We start from the raw sequence: 8,197 nt of genomic DNA on the forward strand, positions 1-8,197 counted from the left end.
CTTGTCCAGCTTCCTCCTTATGGCAGCAGCAGCAGCTGCTTTGCTTGCATATCTCTCTGAACAAGCTGTGTTTATGTACAGAGATCGCCATGGTAACCAGAGTCAGTGTACACAATCATTTCAGCCGTGTGTATGTTGTGAGCCTCAAATATAGTAATGTTTACCAAGCAATGCATTTGTCATTCCTTCCCTTGTTATTTCATATAATTTTAAAACGAGTAAACATTGTCTCCAGCCAACAGGTAACTCTACATAGGGCTATATTGCAGTGTACATCTGCATTCACACATCCTGCTGTGGATGTAGTTGTGTAAGGTGCTGCGGTTTCATTCATTAGCTACGAGGTGAGTGCTTGTTACCTTGCGTACTCTCCCAGAATGTCCGAGAAACCAGAGCCTAATTATCCAATAGGTTGACTAGGCTGCAGCATAGGGTGGAAGGGTTTTTGGGGGGGGGTCGCAAAATTTTTAGGGGTGCAATATTGTGACAGGGAGATGAATTTAAAAATATAATAGAATAGTTAAAAGTAAAAACAGAGGTTGTAATTTTCACATTTCCCCATGGTAAAGGCTGAAGACAATCCTTGGACTGAACGGGTAAGAGAGACAAGGATGGGGACAGATGCGGGTGCGACCGCCCCCTCCACCTGTACATATTCACCCTCAGCAGCGCTTGTTAATGCCTCCATTCTGCTAAACAGTGCTGATATTAATGAAAAGGAACAGATTGCTGTGACCCTTTTAAAAAGACAAATGGAGCTGAGTTTTGAAAAATCGGGAACGTAAATGAGACTGATTTTAAATTAAGGACGAGTTTAATTTTTCCTACCACGTATTAATCTGGTGTGGAAGGTGAAGGGGCGCTAGGAGCGTATTAGCCTAGGCTGACCTGGACCCTAAATCATGCTCTGCTGGAGACTCCCACCCACTTCACCATTAAGGTGTGCAGAGGCGGGGCTTGATGATGTGATGCACGCCATCATAGCTCCTCCCCCAGCCACGTGATGCTGTGTCGTACATTTCACTGCTGGGGGTGGAGCCATGGTAGCACCATAGCTCCACCCCCACATTGGCACTTGCTACCTGACCTCATTGCTGTCTATACACTGTCACAACTCAAAGACACGCTCGTCATCAAGTGTGAGAAATTAATTTTAGGGCTTGAATATATGGGTGCCCCCTGCTATCACACATGGATCTTGAAAAGAATTAAGAATCGTGATAGAAAAGGCAGAATCTGCTCCCTTGAACACAAACACAAATTAAGCTACACCATGATTTCTAAACCTACTGACAGCATCATAGGCTCCAAACTTTGGCATTGATGGGTTATGGTATCGGAGAATTCCCTCTTGTCAGTGACTTAACAAGAAGTTGTATTGGGCTGTAACTGGGAGTAGTACACTAATTCTCATACATATAATGACTATAGGATAACATACCTCCTAAGAGATCCAGATGGACTCAGAGAGGACCATGCACTATCAGAAAGTGGCCTTATTATATAGGTTACAGAGAACGGTGCACAAAACAAAGAGCATCCAGTGAGCGGCAGCTCTATGGGTGAAAACGCCTTGTTAACGAGAGTGATCAGAGGAGAATGGCCAGACTGGCTCAAGCGGATTTGGAGGTGACGATAACTCAAATATAACAGTGGTATGGAGAAGAGCAAATCAGAACACACAGCACATTGAACCTTGAAGTGAACGGGCTACAGCAGCAGCAGAAGTCCACACCGGGTTCCACTCCTGCCAGCCGAAACTGAGGCTATAGTGGGCAGAGGGTCCCCAAAACTGGACAGTTAAAGATTGTAAAAACGTTGTCTGGTCTGATGAATCATGATTTCTGCTTTGACGAGAGGATGGTAGGGTCAGAATTTGGCATAAACTCCATGGATCCATCCTGCCTTGCAGGCAGGTGGCGGTGTTGTATTGAGCCAATATTTATAAATGCACCTTATTAAGTTCTATTACTTCCTATAGCTGGGTCCAGTATATTTACATCCACTGAACATAACTTGAAAATAAGGTTTTTTCTTTTTTATTTTATATTATTGGTGTTGTTAAGTTGTTTTATTCTATCGATGTTCAGCATTTTTAATATCCTGTTCTGTTCAAGAACATTACATAGATCAAACGTATGGTACATCTTGCAGATATTTCTTTCTCGTTTCTCACAAAACGAATACATTTTTAATTCTTGAAATATAAGACGTGGAAGTCAACTTGTGAACAATATCTGGCAAGAAAACCCCCCATCAATTAATTATGTGTTGAAACTGAGTTTGTTATTACACAATAGATAACTGACTCATGGTTACGACAGAGTCATTAGCCCGGTCTGTCAATAGGATTCAGATAGAGTTACCATAATGAAAACATACATCTAATGGCTTCTTACATTTAAATATCGGTAATCCATCCTTAAATGTGAAACTGCAATATTAGTGCCCCTTGCCACTGATCAATCGAGAAGTCTTCCGTCCACCAGTATTTGTCTTTAGATGTGAGTAATTTATTAGTATCATGATACAGATAGATATAGATCCTTTATGGTATAACACAAAATATTCACAGTTAAGATAACTTAGGTTTACTGTTGCATTAGTATCAATAATAAAATGCTTTATATTTGTTTAAAAGCATTTCTTAATTGAGTTTTTAGAAAACAAAAATGAATTAATAAATATTATCTATTTTCTAAATAAAATATTTTTTTTTCCCCACACAATGGGGGTAGAGAGAAACACACATGACATATGGAGCAAGAGAGAGATACATACACAAAACTACTAACATTGAACATACTTTCTGACTTAGGAGAGTATTCACCTGTATATGAATATTTGTATATATATTGTCTCAGGATCAGGGTAGGAGTGTCGTCTCCTGGGGTAAACGGCTGCACTTCCCAAGCATCAGACAAGTAATACCACACCAGTCCGGTGCCTCGGGATAAGTAGCCGCAGATAGTTTTAATTAGCAGCATAAAAATGAGCAAAACATAAATCCTAGTCTGTCCGGCTCTAACTAATACAATAAGGAGAATTCTCTCTCTAAGGTGGAGGGACCTAATGTCTCACACACATAAAATAGCAGAACTCACAGGTAATAATGGCAGTGTGTCTCAGCCGGACTCTCACCTGTTCGCCAGGTAATGAGAAGACTGCAGAAACAGCCTCACAGCTTTTGACAGCACCTTACAGGTACAACTCCTGATTAGCCAGCAACTGGTTAGCAGGTTGGAAGATACGAAACGGGCCTTATGTATGGAGCCCGCCCTTCTCTCTCCATTCATAACCCCGAGTGCCCTTGATCTTTTTCCTTGTCCCCAGTGGGTGTTCACCTTAACCTTTAATTGACCTCAGCTCTCTGCTGTGGCTGAAGAGATCTTCCTGCACCGAAGTGCCAGATTCTGCAGGTAATTAAAGCTTTTTAGGGAACAAGGCACCTGATTGGACAGATTCTGCCACCAATACAATCAGGTAAAGTTATGGAGGGCCAGCACTGGAAGCAGTCTTCACTGAAAGCGCAGAGAGACACTGAATGCAAGGTAATGATGGGGTGTGGAAGGAGGAATACCTCTATATGTCCCCCTTATCACATATATTCCCTCTTGTCACGACTGCATGGGAAAGCTCCCAAAAATATGGATTGCCCAACCAGCATTTGGACAGGAGGCAGACTGTGCTGTTTGGGTCTACCTATTCTTCCAACTTTGGCTATTTGCTGCTGCTGGTATCTTATGCTTTGTTGCTGCTTGACTGTATCCTGGAATGTTGGGGTCCTGTTTGGAAAAGGGATATCATTATTATTATTATTATTATTATTATTATTAATAACCTTTATTTATAGGGCATCGCAAGAGGTCCATACAGAGAACAAGACAGTATATGGTAAAAATGTACAATACAGAAAACAAATAACACTACAACTATCAACACAGTTATTGTGGAAGGCTGAAAACTGTGCCCATTATTGTGGGCACTACTAACAGGTTTATAGCCACTGAAAGAGGTGTAAAGACAATGGAGGAGTGGAGATAAAGGGCAGAGAGCTCAAGGAGGAGGTGCGCAGTGTATCTGGTGAGCAAAAGTTATAGGTAATGAGAACAGGAGCGAGGAGGGCCCTGCTCACTAGAGCTTACACTCTAAAGGGAAAAGGGCAGATAAACAGTGAGGGAATATGTATGGAGATAAGGTTGAAAATGTAGTGAGCAGTGGATTTGGAGAGGGCCTTGTACGTGACTGTGAAGAGTTTGAATAGGATTCTGTAGGGGATGGGGAGCCAGTGTAAGGTTTGGCAGAGAGGGGAGGCAGATGGGGATTGGTGAGAGAGGAAGATAAGTCTAGCTGCAGCATTAAGTATAGATCGAAGAGGAGCAAGATGGGAGTAGGGGAGGCCAGTAGGGAGAAGTAGTCGAGACGAGAAATGATCTGTGAATGGATAAGAGTTTTGGTGGCATTCTGGGAGAGGGAGGGTCTGTTACGAGCGATGTTGCGGAGCTGGAAGCGACAGGATTGGACAAGAGATTGCATGTGAGGGGCGAAGGAGCGGAAGGAGTCAAAAATGACACCCAGGCCGAGGAGTTGGGGAACAAAGGAGATAGTGGTGTTGTCAACAGTGATAGAGAGGTTGGGAGAGGAGAAGACTCTTGATGGAGGGAAGACAATGAGTTTTGGCCATGTTAAGTTTGAGAAAGCATTAGGTCCTATTCACCTCCTGGAAAGACAAGCAACAAGTGAACACTCTAGACCTCCCTTCCCCCAACCAGCCCTGATCTCAAATTAATAACACCCACATTTAATGATTATACATCTTTCTCACAACCAGCACAACATTAAATTATTAGCCTTTACTTTGAATAAATAGGTCTCCTTACCCCCAACTAGCTCTGAAAATAAATTATTATCCACCAAATTTAATACAGATACCTCATCTTTCATTATTAGCCCACAATTATATATTAATAACTCCCTGCTATAATACCCACATTTCTTTAATAGCCCCAAAATGTAAAAAAAAGATACAGTCACATTTAGAGCCCCAACTGCAATAATAGCATTACATTAATAGCTCCACCAATTCCACGTTACATTAATAGTCCACACATTACCATAATACACCCCATTACATTATTACCATCCCACATTACATTAATAACCCACCACCACACTTGCCTCCTGCGTGGACTTTGCAGATGTAAGAAGCCAACACCGCCCCACCTGTGTTGAGTGATGGGTGGGGAGGAAGGACTGGAAAGTAAAAGGGATGTACGCAACAAGAAGGTAAGGGGAGGAGCAGAGGGGGAGATAGGGATGAGCCAGAGAGATCATCATGGAGGAGAGAATCAGCCTCCTACCCGGACTGACTGTCAGCCTGTACATTCTGAGGTAGGCTGACAGGGAGCTGAGCCAAACAGGATAAGGGGCTCATACCTTTTGTTAGCGCAGGATATTTACTATGGTGCCTAATCTGTGGTGAGGGGGCACGAGGAAGGTTCCCAATGCCAGGGCCGGACCTCTCTATAATAACAACAGTCACCAAGAAATTGGTGAAAGCCCAAAAGAAAACTTTATAAAAAGAGAAGGAGGCGGCGACAGCCTGAACCAATTTGATTTTTGCCACTGGTTTGTCAGCTCAAGAGGGGAGGCGCAACCGTCTAAACGTTGGGCCACCATCAAGCTTGTATATGGAAGATGATAGGTAAAGGGCATGGGAGCCGTCAAGCTGCGCTAATGCAAATTAAATAACAGGGACTTCTGGAACCCGGCAGGACTCTGGGACCAGGAGTAGAAGAATCATCTGATATTCAAACTCTACATAATTCAATACATGTGCACCATGTATCAGGTTGGCAGTACAACTCTGGGAGCAGGATGGGCCCATAAGTTAAGAGACCCCTGCGGAGCCTCCTAGACTCACGGACCTATGTGCACTGCACACCCTGTGTCCATGGTGGATAGGCCACTGGGTGCTTTGTGTAATGTTATTTCCCGAGGTTTATCTACAAGTTAAAAACATTGCTCGTTGATGTTGATTAGGAGAAATAGGCAGAGAATAGGAGATCCTTGTCTTTGTAAAGTAAATCTGTATAAATCTGCATGAAAATGTACATTCTTAGGATTCTGTGCACTAATGTGGACTCCTCATTAAATCCACCTTTCAACAAGATCTCCGCGTAACCATTGCAGAATTCAGAACAGAATTAACGGCTATTGGCAACCAAATGGGCATGCTGGAAGCAAAAGTGGACGAGATGTATCCATTCCAGGAGATCACAGAACAGGATTCAATAACCATTTGGACTGGATTAAAGACAACTTTGAGCCTGAGGTAACAAAGCTGGAATGAAACATGTCCCAGAATTCATCAACGCCTGAGCTATCTCAATGCTCCGTGCTTGGAGCATTGTGGCGCCATGTTTAAGACTTAGCTTACAAAGCAGCTCTGCTCCAAATGTGGAGCAGCGATGACTTGCTCCCCCACTTTGATGGGGACGTATTTGGGCTTTGATAATGATTACTCTCATTACCATGCAAGTGCACTGTAGCTCCACCGCAACTCCTACTCCAGGTTCTCCCGCAGCAGATGGCTGCACAAAGGGATCTATGTACCAAGGCAAATATGGAGGAAATTACATAAAGGGGAGGAGAGGGCACATTTTTAGGGGGGTTCATTGGTGTGTGGAGGGACACACAGACATTTGTACTCAGCAAAAAGACTGGAATGTAATAATTATTTTTATTATTATTATTTTATCGTAGGTTTGTAAGGCGCCACAGTGCTCCGCAGCGCCGTATAGTAGGGAAAACAGGAAATACATAAAACAGGGACATACAATGTAGACAAAATAAATGCAGACATGAAAACAAAGGGTATGGAGGACCCTGCTCATTACAGATCTTACAGTCTAAGTGGAAGAGGGCACAGCTGAAACAAGGTGCAAGTGTGGCTTAGAGTGGAGATTAGGATGGTTGTGAGGGTGTATTAATGTGAGTAGTATCATCAGGGATAATGTAAGGTTTAAAAAAGAGATGATTTTCAGAAAGGGTCTAAAAATTTGAAGGCTGTGGGAAGTCTGATTGGGTGTGGTAGGGAATTCCATAAGTGGAATTTTGCACCATTTCAGAGCTTTGGGACTTGTCGTTTACTTTTAGCAGGACCCGTGTTGCGCTCCATGTTTTGGCAGAAAAGCACCTTTCATGGTACACTCTGAATAATGTCCAAAAGTGATTCACACACATACAAAAGTGACACATAATAAAAGGCGTCCCTTTGTCCCTTCACTGTCATGATTAATATAATCTATGTGCGCAACATGCTTCTTAGTGGGGGCTTATGGGAAAGTGGGCGTGGATTCATCAGAAAGCAGACATGGTTGGTCAGAAAGTGGGCGTGATTAAGGCGGGGTTTATACAGATTAGCGGTGGAGCTTATCTTGTTCTCATTTTGTCTGGATAAATGTTGGGACATGTGCACCGATACCTCTGTATCAGACACCAAAACCATCATCTTCATTCCTACAAAGTACCAAACAAGACTGGAACCTCTCCAGCACCACAATGTCACCCTCCTCCATTGGAGATGCGAGATCTAAAAATTGACAATTGAAAAGACCTGGCGGCCATGACAGGGAGAAACTCACGGATCTACTGTGTCTATTGGTGGATTTTTTTTTTATTATTATAGCAAGCCCTACGAGGGGTTATAGTAATTTAGTAGAATTGCATCCAATTTCTAACATTTGTCACTGGTGGTCATTTATTTGACAAGTCTTTCCATTTCATTGCTTGTACCCGAGAGCACACACCAGTCCTGTATGTTTAGTACACAAGTTTAGTACAGCAGTAAAAAAAGTACAGGGGATTTTCTTTACCCGAATACACAGTAGGTCATTTAGGTGTAAAGTCAACAAACAGTGGAGTTTTTTTTCTCTGTCTCTTTTCCTTTTCTCCTGCTGTCTGTATAACGTACAATATTAAAAATGTTTAAAGGACATCATATACATACATTCCTTATTTTGAAAACAACATACCGTAGGCTCTCTATAAATCGTCTGGTTGAATAAAACCAGGGTACTTCCAAGATTAAGATGTATCATCGAGTAATTACTTTTTGATGCAAACTAAACAATCTCTCAGATTCTATGATTTTACCAATTGCTATTTAAATAAGATGTTTTCAAGATGCATTAAT

The sequence above is a fragment of the Mixophyes fleayi genome, chromosome 3 (genome assembly GCF_038048845.1).
Source record: "Mixophyes fleayi isolate aMixFle1 chromosome 3, aMixFle1.hap1, whole genome shotgun sequence".
NCBI classification, from domain to species: domain Eukaryota; kingdom Metazoa; phylum Chordata; class Amphibia; order Anura; family Limnodynastidae; genus Mixophyes; species Mixophyes fleayi.